Source organism: Neovison vison, chromosome 13, assembly GCF_020171115.1.
Source record: "Neovison vison isolate M4711 chromosome 13, ASM_NN_V1, whole genome shotgun sequence".
Lineage (NCBI taxonomy): Eukaryota > Metazoa > Chordata > Mammalia > Carnivora > Mustelidae > Neogale > Neogale vison.
The window spans coordinates 80,527,040-80,546,588 of record NC_058103.1 but is presented as its reverse complement, the minus strand read 5'-3'; positions in this window follow the sequence as shown (position 1 = coordinate 80,546,588).

Here is a 19,549-nt window from a genome sequence, read left to right as displayed (position 1 = left end):
GATTGGAATTCTGAGACATTTGCTAATCAGTTTGAATCCCTTTCTGCTCTTTCTGCTGTGGCTCTCATTTTTCCCCACAAGTTTTCCCATCTATGCACACCTTAAGGAAAATCTTTCCGCAACATCAATGCAATTTCCCTTATGACAATTCTCTTTATTTTCAGATTCATATTTAATTGGTTAATTTAGTTGTAATACGAACAACCATATTAATGGGTTTAGGAACATATATAAGTGACCACTGGAAAGCAGTCACATCATTTTATGGGAGTAGAAGGGTATGGATTTACTAATGACAGCCTGCAAACGAGACAATTCAATGTGGAGAGGGTCTGGTCTCACTTCATGTATTTTAGAAACGAATGATACAAGTCCACTGAGTAAAGAGCAGTCAGGAGAAAGATACTCCATTGAAATAACTATGGTAACAAAATTATGAGGGCAGGCTCAAAGAGGAGCCTAGATTCAGGAGTCAATTAAAAGTGACTGTAGAACTTGCAGTCAAAATAGCTGGAGGTCATCATACATCACCTACCGCTCTCATCCCTAGTGATGATGAATAAAATGCTAAAAAGAGAAAGTTAAAACAGCTGCAGTCAGAAAAACAAGTTAAACATCTCTGTGGCCCAGAAACATAATAGAAATGCAAAATTGTGAATTAAGCCCGGCTGAAGCTACCAGCCTGCTGGGCTCAGGGCCAAGTATTCTTTTAGGGGATTTTACACTTTGAACATCTGCTTCAACAGTACTGCAGCAGAGGACTTAGATTATGTCTACATGGTAAAAATTACAATCGATTATGGTAGATTTACAATGTCAAAAACAGATCACTTCAGAGCAAATCCACAGGTTGCACCAAAAACTTGGGCAATAAAATTAGTAGTACCATATTTATGGCTTTGGCTAATAATGGAAACAGCCAATAGGTATAATTTCTAGTTTTGAGCTAAAGCCCAACCACAGACTGCCTTTGCAGACTGACCAAAAAGCCTAATTCCATGGGGTCTTGCATACCCAAAATAGTCTCTGGATGGACAACTGCAGGATAATTTCCTGAAATCAGTCTAATCTATGCCCAAGACTCAGGGGCACATGAGCACACCTATGGGCTCAGGGATGCTGCAGTCAAAATCAATGGGAAAGCGACCTTCTCTAATAGAGGAGACTTGAAGGCTTTCTTGAAGGTTTCAAAGTGTTCTATCAAAGGAGGTATCATGAAATTTTTTACAAATGTAAGTATATTTTTAGCAGAGGAAAGACAAATAAAATGAGAGTTGTGACAACACTTAAAAAGTAATAGAATTTTATGCAAATCCACAAACGTGATATTAATATAAAATTATGGGGACAATTAGTTGTAACCCTCAACATTTCACAATGAACTTAGAGCCACTGCAAACACATCTTTTGAGCAGTGACTAATGAGGCAGCGGAGAACATATGGGCTAACTCCTATGCATGATTGTAAATGATCTTCATCCTATTCACCCCTCTCTGTTCGGTCATTCAGTGAGGATATGTTGAATGTTTGCTCTGAACCAGAGATGGTGTTTGGGTTTCGAGGAGACAAAGGTGAGTAAGACCTTGTTAATGCCCCGAGAATGTTTTGCGTTGCCTTGCTCTTTGGTAAGGAAATACTTGATGAAATAAAGAGAAGAGATGACAAATAGTTGCTGCTTGCTTTCAGTAGAATGTTACAAGATTAACATAGCAAGAGAGACACAGGAATAGTACCACATAAACTTAAATAAACAATTTTTACATGATGAATCAAGCCTTTTAAGACGGGATTACTGAGGCCTTTTTATACCAAAGGGGATTTCTTTAAAAAGAACAAACCAAGTCAACAAACACTTATAAAAGCTGTTATGAGACCATTCAAGTAGTGCTCAAGGACCCAAGTAGAATACAGATGTGGCTAAGACATGGTTTCCGTCTTCACGGAGCCCACAGTTTACTAGGTGGGATGGGGAAAAGCATGATTTCAGAGGAACAGCCCTCTGTGTTTAACAGTTGCTTGCTTTATTTATTTATTTTTAAGATTTTATTTATTTGAAAGAAAGCACAAGCGTGATTGGGGGGAGGGGCAGAGGGAGAAGCAGACTCGAGCTAGGCTCCTGGGACCATGACCTGATTGGAAGGCAGACACTTAACCGACTGAGCTACCCAGGTGCCCCAACTGTTTTTTGCTAATCTTGTAGTACCATTTAGTGAAAACAGATGACATTTGCATGGCTCTAATTTTTATCTCTCAAAGTGATCCAGGGGACTGCCTTCTGTGCCTCCTGAGAAACACAATTTCTTCTCAGCCCTCTGGTGTTCCACAACTTTGATGCAAATAAGTGGTCTTAGGCCCCTATTTCCAAGGATATTAAGGATTAGGATTCTTTAGCATCAAAGAGGCAAGATCCTTGTCTCTTCCATTCTGCTGCAGCTCATCTGGGAAGAGTTGTGGGCAATGGCTTATAGCAGTTTCTGATTCATCTTGGTGATTCATTTGCTCTGACAGACATAAGGAAAATGGGGGCAGGGGAGATACCCCATCCTGGTGCCTCCTATGCAGAGGGAAATGAGCATCAGCACTGTAATTGGTCCTTCACTCCTCTATCTCCTGGCTACCTACTGGTTGACTTTTAAAACTGCCAGCCCTGATGTTCCTGAAGAGGGCGTACTGTTCTTGAGATCAGGCTTCCTTTATTTTCACGTTTGGCACTGGCAGAGGCTCAGTACTCAACAACACTATAATAAGAATTTATTGAGTGCTTCACTCATCTCAGACAATGAAGTAAATGCTTTACTTGCTTTATGTCACAAGAACCCTATGAGTTAAATATTGTAGTCACCTCCACCTTTTAAGATAATGGAAAGTGAAGCTCAGTGGGGTTAACTAAGTGCCCATGTTTGCAGATCTAGGGGTAAGACAGTACTTGACCTTTGCCTTTTCTGATTCCATGACACAGAATTCTTAGCCACCAGACTACACTGAATGGTCTCCAGCATGGTAAGAAATTTTAGCACACATTCAATTTCTCATAACATTTTCCTTTTGTTCTCAGAAGCATCTCTGTGTGTCTGCCGGTCCTGTTTCAAGCTCCTGCCTCCACAAAGCACACACGCATTCACTCACACTTACACACATTCACACACGAAGACTATTTTCACTATCTCATTTATAATGGGTTCAGTTATTGCTCATACCCCATGTTGTTTTTGGCTGTTTTTTAAATGTTAAGAATTTCAGGGAACTCCACAAAACGGTTTAAAACCAATGTGACAGGATTTGGGTTTTTTAACAGATCAGAATAGGCAACTGCCGGCTTCTACATCCCATCTCCACCACCACCACCATCCTCTCCCCCCAACCCCCACTGCCCGTTCCGCCACTCAGTCACAGCAGTTGTATCAAAAGAATAGAAGAGCCAAAATATTTTATGCATGTTTAGCAATGCATAAAAGGTGTTTTAAACAGATCTGGGAAAAAGAGCAAATTCAAAATACTTGCTGCTTTTCTAGTATCTGTTTATTAAGTGTTCTCTTGTTGTTCAGAGCTGGGAAGCTTGGTTGTTTTTTTGTGTTTTTTTTTTGTTTGTTTTTTTTTCTCTCCACACTTCACCTTTCCCTTTCCCCTGAAACATCTTTATCAGCTTCCCACTCTTCCATCTGTCGGAAGTTCCTATTTTCCTTTGAAATGATTTCTCAGCAAGCTGACCTCTGCAGATTCCATCAGCCCCACTTGCTTGCACATGCTGTGACTCATTTTCACTAATTTGTGCAATGAGCAGCAAGCAGAGGCCAACAGAGACACTGCTGCCTGCAAAGGGACTAATCGCTACCAACTGTGGCATATGAGGGTGTCTGTGTGGGGAGCTCCAAATGCCTCTTTTCCTCCTGCCCAGAAGCTCCTCCCTCTGAGTCTCTACCCTTCGGTTTTGATTTTGAATAAGTGGTGTGAAAGCAAACATCTCTAGCCCTGAGTCAGGCTCACACTGCCAAAAACATATACAGCAGTGTGTAGTTTTTTGTTTTTTTTTTCCCATTTATCTCTTTCAGAATTAACATTTGATCACTAAAGTTTTTTTTTTCCTTTTTCTTTCTTTGTGGTTTTTAATTTTTTTATTATTATTTTTTTTTTTTTTAAGTAGAGAAAAGGAAATATGTTTCCTCCAGTCCTGGCAGATCATTTGTTGTTTTTCTCACCCCTCCTGTTTCTCTCAAGTGTATTTGTGAAATGAACGAAGGCTGATTTCTAGCAGAAAATATTTCATGGCTTAGTTTCTCATCAAGATGATAAATCAGATGGGGTGCCTGAATAATTACATTCATGGAGCTGGACTGTAATTTTTTACCACAGAATTCACGAGGCAGTGTTCCGACTCATTATATACAGCAGTTTTCATAACTCATGCAAATATTGCATCCAACTTTTGGATAGATAGAGGTGTATTTTTAGGAATTTTCATCAATACTTAATAATGCAATTTGCACTACAAACAGAACATTGCAATAAAGAATTCAAGAGTGAACAAGTGCCATTAAGTCAAGTAAGGGACTTCATAGGCCTGGTTTCCACTTACAAAACACCTTGTCTCAAAACACATGAATATACATTTTGGCTTAGTCACAGTAGACATTATGTTCTTCCTTTCCTCTATGAAGGCAATTTGGTCTTTGCTCTGGGAACGGAGAGTAGTGAGTTCCATTCTGATTTCCATAACCAAATTGTTGTGTGAATTTGTAAAAATTAATTTCTTTTTGTTCTAACAGAGAAAACCTGGCTTCTACTTTCTCTGAGATCATTTTTTACAGCTTGTTTTGGGTTTGTCAGAAAATATATCTCTCATGTTTCTGTGCATCTGAACCCAAAAGTACAGAAGTTCTTGCTTTTCATAACTGCCCACACCGACAAATGATCTATATTCATCAGAACTTTAGCAATAAAATGAGAAACAAAAACAAAAACAAAAACAAAATCATATGATTAAGGTTGAGGCTATGAACAAGAACCGAACCCCAAGGTGAAGGACATCTGCTCCCACGGGGCAGGAAATTTAGCCCCCTGCTTCCTAGAACTTGAGAAACAAGATGAGCTACTGAACACTTGTTATATCAGCAAGAGTTTTTGATAGAGGTTGAATTATAATTCGAGCACAGGATTTAGTCTAAAAGCCTAAATTCAAAATAAGGTCTACTAGTAACCGTGCAGCATTGGGCAAGACATTTCATTTCTCTGGGCTTCAATTTTCTTCTCTGTAAAATGGAATTGATAAGGTATAGCCAGCAGAGTGTTGATGAGGGTTAAATAGGTATGTACTATATGTAAAACTCACACACAATGCCTGGCCTAGAGTGATAGAATATATCAGTAAGTTTTGATGCCATACATTCAAGGGGCTCAACATCTGGTAGAGGAGATTAAATATCTTCATAGACAACCATAATTTATGGTAAAATTACTTAGGTATCCTAAAAGAAGTAAAGATAAGAAGCAATAGGAAAATCTTCCAGCTGGAGCTTGGCGTTTGGGGGAATCAATTATTGCTCCATGGGAAAAGTTTGAAGGGTAGTATTAAGAGAAACTGAAGCCGAGGAAACATTATAAAATGTATGAGTCTGTGTTCTTTGAGCAGTATTGGCCAATGTGGGATCAAATGTATGAGGATTTTATGAGGGGAAATGCCTATGAGTGACAATAAGGAGATCGAGGTGGCATCTGGATGAAATGTCAGACCTTGATCCAAGACTGGCCCCAGTGAAGAAGGAAAAGAGGGAGAAGGTCCTAGACTGGTATATGCGACTGCTCATGAAGGTTCAAGGGCCATCAAGGAGTCCTGCAGCCTAAGTTGGTTATTAGAGAAGTCTGTCTCCCAGATTCTGTTCTGTCTTAGGGTCCTGGCCTGCTCAGTCATTGACTGGCCATAGCCTGTGGGAAGCAAGACCTCTGGGCAGACCTGGGTCAGGATTTCAGAGGGCCCCAGTTGGGGGCCTTGGTTAATTACATCCCCAGTAGTTGGGAGTCTGTCAGGTGTGTTCTTATGGCCAACACATAAGCATGACACAGAGGCTAGACATCAACCCAATGTCATGGGTTGTTTTACCTAGAATTAAATGATCCTTCAGGCTAGCTGGGCTTAGGTGCAGAGGCAGGAATGTTTATCTCGGTTTTTGGCTTACTAACAAAGGCAGTAGGGGTGAGAGAATGGCAAATCAGGAAGAGGAAGCAACAGCACTACTCCCCTAGACATGCTCATTACAAGGGTGTGTGCACTTTCAGGCCCCACTGCTTGGGTGGCTCCATCATGGTCCTGCTTGCTTCCATTTATCAGACTAATTTAGGGGGCAGCTTAGACATGTGGCAAACATCTCTAGGGGTGAGCAGTCTTCTAGAATAGGCACACAAATCCTTCATTAATAACAGCCCTGGGAAGTAATTTTCCCCATCTGATTGTTAAGTGTGGTCATCTTGAACACACTGTCTAGAAAATGTAAGGCAGTCCTTTTTATTCCATTTTTCTGATGAGAAGGTTGAGGCACATCCAAGTTGTAATTTCCCCAAATCATGCTTGTAGTCTACTGGTAGAAGAAATAAAACAAACACGGATTTGGAGGCATTTAGATTCAGTCCTAATTCTGTGACTTTGGATTAGTAACTAAGCTTTTGAGTCCCAATATGTTTAAATGGGAACTTGGAGTTGTTTTAAGAATTAAATTAATAGTTTCAAGTGCCTAATCTCATACCTACTGTGTGGGAGGGATTCAATAAATGCTCATTTCTTTCCTCTGACTAATTGGTTGACAGATTGATTCAGATGAGTGTTCCATCAGGACAGACAATGTTAAAATGAAAAATCAGTAACAATTCTAAAAAACGTTGGGAGCTCATTATCCCAGGAATATGTGTAAATATCATGTAATTAATAACATGGTTTCGGGTATTAAACAAACCTCAGTTTAATCCCCAAATCTGCCATGTGGGAGTTCTGTGACATTGGTCAAATTACTTAACCCCCTGGAATCTGTTTCCCCAATTGCAGCATGTACATGACAGTAAGGCCTCTATGGGATTGGTGTAAGGATTAAATAAGGTAAATTGTTATAACGTGCTTAGTGTCCACCTAAGTTCTGCCACTTAGAAGACTAGTGAGCGCTCAGTAAATGTCCTTATTGTTTTTTTTTTATTTAAAAATATATATTACTGCTCTAAGGGTTGTTTTTATTACTCTTTGGTTACTAGAGCTTTCTGGCTTGGAAAGGGGGACCCTTTCAGCTACCATTTTCTGATTGAGTCTACTCAATAGACCACTTAAAAGCATTGGAAGTGCTAGAGACCATTGTTAATGAAGCATAATTCCTGTAGGATTCACAGACATTCACTTGTTTTTATATTGATACTCTTTTTTTAAGACTTGCCTGAGTCTGTTTATTTATTTAATCTTTTCTCATTTCAGAAAGGATTTAAGGAAGCTTACAGGATATATAAAATCCACTACAGTGTAAAATAAAATTAGAAGTAAGTGACAAAAGAAGACAGGAAGCATAGCAGGGGCCAGGAATGAGGATGAACATGCATAAAGAGCTAGACATATGCCCAACTGGGCTGGATATTTGGCTACAGATTTTCTAGATAGAACCTCAATGGTTACAAGGTTTATCCAATAAAAATCTACCATTTGCTTAGGGAAAACAAGTAATAATTTGGTACAAAACTCATCCAATAAAAATCTTCTGTTTCCTTAGAATAAGCATAAGGATTACTTGATACAAAAATGAGAAGCGGTTTCTTTACAATCCAAATAATTTACCTGTGATGAACTGACAGATGTTTCCGCATCATCCTTAATACAGACATAGCAAATTCTACACAGCTATTTTTTATGTTTTTAGAAATAAGTTATTTAGCTCCTCAGCCTCAGATTTCTTAAAATGGGAATAATGTTGGTATCTATTTCTTAGAATTGTTGAGAGGATTAGGTCAGACAATGTATACATAAAGAGCCTAAAACAGTATCTAGCACATATAAGACATTTTATAAAAATGTGTTGTTGGTAGTATTAGGGACATCAAGGAGGCTGTGACATTTTTCAAAAGCAAAATATATTGCTTTTTGTGAATGTGCTTCTGCCAAATACTGTAATTCACTTCCTACCTATAGGAAGGAATGGACTCTCTGGAGGAAGAAAGAATAGACATTATTGAGATGCATGGACTTAGTTGTCCTATTTCTAGGAATCTACACACCTCCCCATCTAAAATATATGAAAATTAAATGTACTTAGAGGTTAATTATTAAGTTTTGAAAAAAGAATAAAACAGGAAACAAATCAATATCCAACATAAAGTATAAGTAAGTAATTCATGCTGTGCTGACTGTATCGCTATTTAAATTATTATGAGAAAAATAGCAAAGTGGAAAATCCAAACTGTTCTACTCTCTATCCTGTTGTCCAGGCTGGAAACCTGGGAGTCACTCTTGAGTTTTCACTTCTCTTTCTCTCTGTATATACCTCATTAGCAAGTGTTATTGTTCTGTCTCCAAGATTTATGTCAAATATATTCACTTCCCTTTTGCCCCATTGCTACTGTTCTCTCCAGATGGACTATTCCAACTGCTCCCTCCTTGCTGGCCTCTCACAGCAGAGTGAGCTTCAATAGCCATGACTTATATCCTATCATTCCCTACTTAAAACTTTCCAGCTATTTTCCCATAAGCCCTGTAAGATGATCCTTATATACTCTGTCAGTTATTCCCATAATAATGCCAAATAACAAGATGCTCCAAAAATTTATGGCTTAAAATAACAATTATTTAATCTTACTCAAGCATCTTCAGATCAGCTGGAGGCTGGCTGATCTAGGTAGTACTCAGTTGGACTTGACTCCAAGCTGTATGTTGGCTCCATGTTTGCTGCTTATGTCTCGCACCCTCTTGTCACTAGTGGCCTACACAGGGCATATTCTTTCCCCACAGTGACAGCAGTGCCATGGGGTGAGCTCCACTGTACCAGCACACTTTAAACATGTTCTTGAGTCATATATGCTAACATCCCCTTCGCCAGAGAAGTGACACGTCTGAGGCCAAAGTGAAGTGTAAGCGAAATTCCCTCAGCCGTCAGGAACCCAAAGCAACTTCATGGCGCAGTCCAACAACAGTGAAGTGGGCAAGTATGTTCATCCATGGAATGGAGTAGGAGGGCAGAAGTGAATATTTGCCTGGGAGTAATCCACTACATATCCCTTTCTGACTTCACCTCAATTGTTCCCCTTGATTTTAGCCTCATTTTATTCCCCCTTCACACAAGACAAGTTCTTTCCTGCCTCAAGAAACATTTGGATATATAATTCCATCAAGATCTGAGGCTTCCTAGGGTTCTTTCTAATTTTAGCTTAAACATAAATTCCTCAGAGAAGTCTTCCCTGGAGACATTAGTACATTAGTAGGGGGTGACCTCTTATGATTCTCCCAGTAGCCTTCTTCCTTCACAGCATTTATATTAGTTTGTCTCCTTTGCTTTCTCTTTACCATCTTAGGGATCTGTCTTCCCTGCTAGACTGACTTTCCCCCTCCATTCTGTATTGTCTGAAATGTTAGCCTCCCTCTGTAATTAATAATCAAGAGGCGGGGGTGGGGATGTGAGTCAGAAGCAGAGTCTAGAACTAGCAAGTGTGTGTGAGCAGCTCGAATTATCTATTAGCCCAATTCTTAATTCTCTTCATGCTCAAGAAGACTCATGGCTCTGCTTTGAGCTTTCCTTCTTGAATCTGGCACTTGCTTCCTCAAGTCTGACAAGTTATCCCCTTTTGCTCTACTGTCCCTTCTGAAAGTATTTCCTCTTCAGTTCAGAGATACTCCAAGACTTCTACCAGATAGCAGCTCCTGTTTCTCCTTATAAATGTTTACCCCAAATAAGCTGTGCTCCAGGAACATACACACTGGATGCTGGCAGAGCCAGGACCACAGCCAGGCCTCTTGTCTAGCACTGCAGAACTCTTTCTTATAATAGAAAACATTCTAATGCCAAATTAGGTAGCCTAAAATTTATAACAATGGCTTCACTCAACTCTAAATAAGTAGTGACAGTAAATGAATCTTCCAACCTTCATGCTGGACATTATGTGATCATTGTAAGGATCAATCCATCAGACAATGGCTCCTATTACTAGTTAAAAGACAATGTCAAGCATACCAAGGAGAGGGGACTCTAACTGGAGTGCTTTCGTTTCCAGTTGGCTGGAAATTAATACTGAATTGTATATAAACTCATGCTGACTGGAATGACCTATCAACACTAAATTGAACTGCACATTTCACAAAGAGGCCCCAGATGAAATTTGGGGACAGAAACAACTATTGATTTTTTTTTTTTTTTTTGCAAGAGGAGTGAAACTAGCTATTGTATGGTTTTTTACACACATGTGTTTTTTTTTTTTTCCTGAATATTTTTTGTGGGAGTAGTTACTGAAGTATGCAAGGGTCATTAGAATAAAGGCTATATTTTTTAAAAAGAAAGAAAGACTACTTTGATAGCTGGTACCTTTTTAGAAAAGATGGAATTTAGGGGCACTAGCTCTTCATATTCACATTTTCTCCCACTCTTGTTACCCCAATGGCTCTCTCTGAATAGATATATTTACACATGACAGTGCATCTTAAAATCACTACCATATGCTTTCTGGGCTCACACTTAATTTTCATGGTCCACCTCTTTTGCCTACTTCTCTATCCAATTTTAAAGGAATTTGTAAAACGACTGTCACTAAGTGTCTCATTTCCTATTCATTTAAGGTACTCTCCTCGCCAAACATTCTTTCACAACTGGAATTACTCATCCAATTCATAGAACACCAAAAATGATTTGAGTGATAGTTTTCTCAATTTTTCTGGGGATGTTACATAACTGGCACCATTCTAATTGCTCAAGGGAGAAGTTAATTTATTATAAACAAATGATGCTTGAGTAATCCCCCCCCCAAGTTATTCACTTCCTAATCTTTAGAACTTGTGAATCTGTTACTGTACATGGCAAAAAGGACTTTGTAGATGTGGTTAAGTTAAGGATCTTGAGATGGGAAGATTATCCTAAATGCTTTGGTGAGTGGGACGTAATCACCAGAGTGAGTCAAAGAAGGAGTCGAAGAAGGAGGCAGAAAGGTCAGAGTCGGAGATGGATATGAAGACGCTATGCTGCTGGCATTGAGTATGGAGGAAGGGATCACAAACCAGGGAAGGAAGGAGGCTTGTAGAAGTTGGAAAATACAGGAAAATAGATGCCCTCCCCCCCATCTCCAGAAGGAGTACAGCTCTGCTGACACCTTGATTTTAGCCCAGTGAGACCCATTTCAGACTTCTGACTTCTGGAGCTGTAAGATAATAGATTTATTGTTGTTTTAAGGCACTGATTTTGTGGTAATTTGTTATAGCAACCATGAAATACTAATATAGATGGTTTGGGGGGCTTAGTTCTCTCCAGGAACCCCAGTTTGCCACCAGGATGAGTAAAGACTTCTAATGAAAATGAGGGATATCTCTGGTTGCCATTGCCATTCAGAGGGCTGCTGAAGAGGTCTCTGGAGAGAAACATCTCCAGCAGTCTGTGTTTTACTTCATGTGACACACTGAGAAGATTACATTTGTGAATTGATTCTAATCAAGAAATCTCTGAGGGGCGCCTGGGTGGCTCAGTGGGTTGAGCCGCTGCCTTCGGCTCGGGTCGTGATCTCAGGGTCCTGGGATCGAGCCCTGCATCGGGCTCTGCTCAGCAGGGAGCTTGCTTCCTCCTCTGCCTCTCTGTCTGCTTGTGATCTCTGTCTGTCAAATAAATAAATAAAATCTTAAAAAAAAAAAAAAGAAATCTCTGGCCTCCCCAAATGGCTTCACCAGTCCCTAAGAATCCTCAATAACAGAAATGTCCCCCTGAAGGAAATGAGAAAATATATATAAGCAGGAGAAATTTTTGGTATTCTATAAGTATTCAAAATTGATCCAGAACCTCTATTATCCTAATGTCATCATACTCTTAATCTTCAAACGTATGCCTTGGTGGCCAAATAAATAAATAAATATTCTGCAATATCTACAGAGTGTTTCCTTGGGTTTAGTTAAGCATTTAGACCCACAAAATTATCATAGAAGATACTGGACAGCATATTCACTTGTATGAACCTGGATGGGAAACCTAGCCTATTGACAGGACATCCCCAGGCATTTCTTTCTTTCTTTCTTTCTTTTTTTTTTTAAAGATTTTATTTATTTATCTGACAGAAAGATTGAGAAAGCACTAGCAGGGGGGACAATGGGGAGAGAGAAGGAGAAGCAGACTCCCTGCCGGAGCAGGGAGCCAGATGCGGGGCTCGATCCCAGGACCATGGGATCATGACCTGAGCCGAAGGCAGATGCCTAACCATCTGAGCCACCCAGGCACCGCCCTCCCCCCCACCACCAGGCATTTCTCTTCTGTGGGAGTCTCCACAGAATTCTGTGTAGTACAGTCCAGCTGCAAGAAGAAAGGGTCTATACTGGGCAGCTTCTTCAATGCCGCATCCTTCAAGAGCCAGTATCTCTTATAATAATAATATAGGCATAATTTCCAGGGTCCCAGTGAGAGACAGGTCAGTGACAAATTCAGGACACACAGAGAAGTCCCAGGTGGAATCCTACCAGGTGTTACAGTTCATGCATGTGCCTCCCAACTCAGATGCAATTTATGAATCATGGGCCACATTTCATATAAGCAACATTCATTAGCAACATGGCCAGCATATTACTCTAAACAGATTAACCCAGCTTGAAAGTTAAATGAAGGTCAAGTTCTCGTCAAGAATGGAAAATGTTTTGTTTACTGTTTACCCATGAGATATATTGGAAATCGCTCACTTTCCATGTATACCACTGCAGTATCATCATCGTTATTGTTATTATTCATATATGCTATTTTTGGAGACGAACATTTATGTAAAGTTTTGTGCTTCATATGCATGGACTTGTTAAGTCATTGTGTGAATCTCATGAAGAATGTATAATTAATGCTATCTTTTCATAAGAACAATGAGGTTCAGAGAGTCTGAGAAAATTTCTTGAAGATTTTTTTAGCAAGTGAGTGGCAAGATGAGTCTCTGGACCCAGTTCCTGGTTCTTAAGCCTGCTTTCTTAATCGGTTTTCTATACTTACATCCTCCTTGTTGCCAAATTCAAGTTGTGGCATTGTCACAGACACCTGTGTCTGCGTCCAAGAGGAGGTGTACCTTTCTTGGTCTCTCAGAGACCAACATGGCCAGTTGCGTTAGCTAAGGAGGGATTCACTGTAACAAATGTGCCCCTGAAACAAAGAATGAATTTGTACATGCTTAGTTTCTCAAACTGAAATGGAGTAACTTTAATGGTTAATTAAAAAAAAAAGAAAGAAAGAAAGGAGCTGGGGACACATGAACACTTCAGCGGTTCACAATGGCCTTTTCTCTGTTACATTCAGCACTTGGTACAACTATGCAACTAGAATGCAGGCAGATTGTGAAGAGGGCTGGATTTGTATCAAAAGAGAGTGGTGAATTAGTTGGGGAGAACAGCCTTTAACTTCATGTGGAAAGGAAGGCTTGAATGTGGAGGTAGTAAGGGTCAATGGTATTCACTAATCACTTCCCTCACAAAAGAGGCTGCCTTCAGTTCTTGCTGACATCAATAAGAATACTAAATCCTACCATAGCATTTCAGCTGATTCCTTTCACAGCGGGATCACCACTGTTTCACCTCATTTTTCAAATCCTGCGGTCTTTGCTAGCGGTTTGATGGAGTTATAAATGATTGTCCGAATCAACAAGTGGTAAATCTCCCTTAGTTATAATTTGATTTAAATTAGCTTACCTTGGGAAGCGGATCTCCACACGTGCAAATTACCATAAACAGCAGCCTTCTTTGATGATTTACATAATTAAATGAGAGAATAGTAAGACATTACTGTGAAGTGGCAACCTATGATGCCTATTTTTTTAAGTGAAGAAAAAGGTAATCTTTCACTACTTCCCTGTTGCCATTTTTGACCAAAGCAAACCTCATTAAGATCACTGTGGTCTTATAGATATGTTTTTCAGAGATGCCCCCCAAATTTGTAGCTTTCCTTGACATTTTTTAAACTGAGAAATGATGAAATTCCCAAATACATAAAGGTAAGGCATTACAGTATACCTGATTTATAAAGTTACATACATAATATGTATTTGAAATGTGGGAAACTAAGAAAGACAAAGTGCTTCAATTAGTTGTACTTTGGAAAATATATTATACGACATTGTTCTACTAAGCACTGTGAGGGGGAAGAGATTTCCTTCAAAGAGTACTCTTGGGATTTCAGAAACATTTCTGCTTTTGGGGAGTGAGAGTTTTAAAATGTCGTCGGAAAGTTGTGAAATTTAATATGCAAATCTTCATTGGCTTTGTGAATGGAGAAGTCAAATGAAATAGTCAAATCCTGTGGCGCAAACCCTGATTTTCAAAGCAGAATGCTGCGATAAGAGGTTCACGGTGCCTCTTCTTGTTTTTTAAATGTTCCATGGATTGTCAGAAAGATATTTTGTTGACTGTTACATGGTACAAAAGGAGCACATCCTTTTGAAAGAACAAGAAACCATTGAGTAGCATCGCCATGACGCAGTGATAGCTCCCAAGTCCATTGCCAGCAAGCTGCCCCAGAGGTGATGGAACAGAGAGACAAAATGCTGATGCTCCGACCAATTTAAAACCCGCAACAAGAAGCAAGGGGGAAGGAAGAGGGCAGGGTAGCACATCTAGGATAGAGCACAGACGTGGGGAAAGACCACCCCGCCTGAATCTGATACGTGCAATATTCGTACACAGGGTCAGCTACTCAGTTTATAGGCCCCAGTGCAAAATGAAAATGTGGGGGCTCTGTTGGAAAAACAGGAAAAAGTGCCAGTAATGATACTAAAACATCAAGGTTTTCCTTTCATCTGGGTGTCTTCTCTTTTTATACATGTACTCCATTGCCTCATTGGACTTCCCATGCAAAACGTAAGTTGAAAAATAAAATAATTAAGAATCTTGAGACAGTGATAGCAGAGCATGAAACCAAGTGTGGGCCCTTCAGGGCCTAGTCCTACATCCTGTTTCTCTGACAGATCAGCTTTTTTGTTGATGGTCTTGAGCAACTGGTAGAGGTTGGTGAAAGACTGAGGCAGGAATGGGAGAAATGGCCAGCTCGAATTTGGACACACTTGTTTGGAGGGCCCTCATAGACTTCTCTGTGGACGATCAACAGGCCTGCTTGGGCCTACTTGGGTAAAGGGGTCTTGCTCATTTGTAGGTCAGCTAGAGATACCATTCAGATATTTGTCTGCATGGTAAGTTATTCGAAACTATAAACCAGATGAAATCACAAAGACAGAGAAAGGATGGAGGGTGTCGAGGAGGGGAAAAAGTTTGTTTTTCTGCCAAGATTTCAAGCTTCATGAGGTCAGATCATGTATTTTAATTTGTTTTTGCAATTCATGAGCAGAGTGTCTTATACATCATAGGTATTAGATAAATGTTCAAAGAATGAATGAATATGTAACTAGCAAGCTATTCAGAAGTATTACTATTTTACACACAGACTTTTTCTTAACTCACTCTAACTTGGAAAGGGTTTGTTTTCCTATCAGAAATTATATATTGAGGGGTGCCTGGGTGGCTCAGTGGGTTAAAGCCTTTGCCTTCGGCTCAGGTCATGATCCCAGGGTCCTGGGATCGAGCCCCGCATCGGGCTCTCTGCTCAGCAGGGAGCCTGCTTTCCCCCTCTCTCTCTGCCTGCCTCTCTGCCTACTTGTAATCTCTGTCAAATACATAAATAAAATCTTTTAAAAAAAAGAAATTATACATTTAAGTATTATACGCATGCCTGTTAGAGGTGATTTTATTGTTTTATTCCTATAAGTAATTAACTTGTTTCCCATGCCTTCTGTGATACCAATTAAAAATATTTAGTGTGGAATAACTCAGTCAGATGTAACTTCAGCATTTTCTTCCTCTTCACTGCTTGTCACTGAAGATGTTGTAACATAACTATTATATCATATATCCATTATCTCTAGGAGCTTCATAAGCCATTTCCAGTGGCTATTTGCTTCACTGTTTGCTAAGATTTTGTTCCTCTGGAAAAATTTCCATTGCTGTTTTTCATTTCCTTTGGAAAGAGAAAAAAGGCAAAATAGAACAACAGTATCTTTCAAAATGTGTTTTATGAACAAATATGCTTATAAAACCTAGTTTCTCAAATCGCTACACAAATTGAAAGCCCTTCCTTCAGCACTCACACCATCTCCCAACCCCCAACACATTCCCTAGCAAAAACCCAGAACAGTGTCTACCTTATGAAAAATCTTCTAATCCCAGCCATGGCATTTGTGACTTGGCTAATTATGAAGTACAATTAAAAGATGATTAAGAATTGTTCCCTTCTTAGCCAGAACTCAGGAAGTGTTCTCTTTGTTCTCACCTATTTAATCACCTTTGCAGTCATTTTCAATCTAGCTTTACTCCTTTTGACATATCCCAAAATAGCCTTTTTAATTCTGGCCAGAGATGTTCTTTCTTCTTATCTGATCTGGCTCTGTCTCCTGCTTTATTGGCTGCTATCAAATAAGATACCCTTTCAAACCATCTAAAGTCATAGATGCCTCACTTTTCAGGCTATAAATTCCTGAACTTCTGCTTGTCTTTGGTGAGTCTTCAGAGTAGGACCAAGGGTCCCAGAGTCTGCGTCTATGCCAATAAGATGAACAAGGGGTTTATTGTTGTTTCGCTTCTTAAATACCCCAAAAGCCTGATGACAACCATTCTCATTTCCGTTCCCCATGATTCTGAGCCTTCAGCTGAGAATTTTAAAGGAACAGAGACATATGTGGCTTGGCACAGAAGAGGGAAGACATTGTAATTTTAGAAACAGGGAAGGGTATGAAGACTCGAAAGTGAGAGCAAGGGAGTAGTATTGGGTGGTGCCATGGCCATTGCTGTGGGAGTCCTGAAGTCAGCTGATGGCTCTGAGTAGCTGTCACCAGTCTCACAGGAACCAACCTGATACTTTTGCCTCTGCAACTCAAAGAAGCTACCATGAATATGGCCCTCCTCTAGAGAGTGTCTGGGGTCCTTGGCCTAGGAGCCACACTGTCTGGATAAACTTGCCACCAGCAAAACCTTGGGCAAGAACTTACCCTCTTTGTGCCTTAAAAATAGTCATTAGAATGCACCACTGAAAGATTGATATGACTGTGCTTTATTTAACATTTGTGAGTCATAAGTCTTACCAAATGCTTTCACATAAATTCTTTACATGAGTATTCTGTAAATTTATATTCACTTGTAAAAATCTAAACTATTGTACTTTTTCTCAGTTAAAAACAAAAATCTTTTTGCTATTTTTATTATTTTCTATTATTATCTGCATTTTAGTGAAGAAAAAAACAACAAAGACTAGAAGAGGTTAAGTGATTTGCTCAAGGTCACATAGCTGGTTATTCTAGGCCACAAACCCACAGTGAGCTTTCTAGTCCAGTGAGATTCCCATGACAACTCAGCTCACAACAATCTGCTTTTAATCTAGTGCCAAAGCAACATTCAACTTACTGATTCTCCTACCAGCCACCATCCTGTTGAATCTCTCCAAAAATTTCACTTAACTCTGGGCCTGGGAACTATATATCAGCCACCGGGGAACTATGTATCTTTTCTTCCCAAATTATGGCCTCCTAGACTTCAACTCCTCTGGCTCCCTGGCTGATGCCCTAGATCTGCTTTCAGATTCCATCACATTGTAAGACCAAAAATAGGGGATTTGTGGTTTGAGGATCTGTGCTTCCATAATTATTACTCACCATCATCAGCAGGAAAGAACATGCTCCCTTGCCCAGGGCTGAGACCCAGTGTCTTATGCTGGGGAAAGCATGGTGGTGCTGGGGAGAGAGGCTGCTCTAAAGGCATGGAACAAATTTGAAGGATGATTATGTTATCTCACTTATTAAAGTGGAATTACCTGAGGATAGACATCAAACTAAAGGACAGACTATTCAAAGAAAAGACATTTGGAAGAAGTTCCTTGAGAGATGAGGCCTTTAGTGAGGTCAGTCAATAAAAACATCAATTTGTTAGGCTCATCTGGGCCCAGACTGAACTAAAAACAGGGAGGTACTTTTGAAATTGAGTCAGAAAAGTTCTTAAATAAGAAGAGTTGGAATTTAGGTCATAGACTGGGATGTGTTTGTTTTGAAGAATTTCATACCTATGATACCCTCCTTTCCATCCACAATATGTTTAATGGGCTTCCAGCGAGTCCTGAGAAAGGTTTTTCAGCTCAGCAATGGACAATGGCATATTGGACAATGATGCTTTAATTAAAAGAACAAAAATTGCAGCCTCAAAAGATATTTCTCAGTGAACACCTTCTAGGTGCTACAAACTGTGCAGAATCCTTTCTATCCATTCTCTTATTTAATATTTCTTACAAACCTATGAGGCACACATTAGCCCCATTTTTATGAGAAGAAGCAGAGTTCTTTGAGAGGTTGTTATCGGCCGCTATTGTTGAGGAATCTCTGGAATTATAATCGTGTCTGGATTATCAAGGAAGCTTTGAAGCTACCTTTCTTTTTTTTTTTTTTTTCTATTTTATTTATTAGAGAGAGACAGTGAGAGAGAGCATGAGCGAGGAGAACGTCAGAGAGCGAAGCAGACTCCCCATGGAGCTGGGAGCCTGATGTGGGACTCGATCCCGGGACTCCAGGATCACGCCCTGAGCCGGAGGCAGTCGTCCAACCAACTGCGCCACCCAGGCGTCCTGAAGCTACCTTTCTAATGATACACAATTTAACAAGCATTTGTCCTTTTCTATCTAGATGACCTTCTGTGGACTAGTTCTGGAGTGCACATACTGGCTTACTGACTTTCATGGTGTGAGGATGTTGTTTTGAAGATCTGTACTTACATAACATTATTTGGAAGCTATGCTGTGGTGGGAAATAATCCAATATAAAATCAGGCAGACTTTTGTCAAAGAATTTGTAACAAAGGCAGAACAGCCAAGGGGGCCAAGGATAGAGATTCAAGAGCTGGCTGTCTGGGTTTGAATCCCATTCTGTCCTTTATTAGTAGTGAGACAAATTATTTAACTTATTTGTGCCTTCATTTCCTCATGTGTAAAAGGGAGATAGTAATGGTAGCCTACCTCATAGGGTTGTTGAGAGGATTAAACGATTAGCTTATTTAAAGCGCTTAGAATCATGCCTGATGCTTAGTAAAGACTCTGCAAATATTAGCTATTGTTTTATTATTATTATTGACATAGGGAATTGTCTTGTGTCTTATTTCTGTATACAATATAATCATTTCATTCTTCTGCTCAAATCCTTTCCTAATCCCACATCCTTTTATAAATTACAATAACTTTCATTTTTGACAATTGAACATGTGCCCCAGGTATCATGACAAGCAATGGTCTCATTTAACCTACACAAAAATCGTAAAAGGTTGGCAGGGTTATGAACATCTCTGTGCAGATGAGAACAATGGGATTC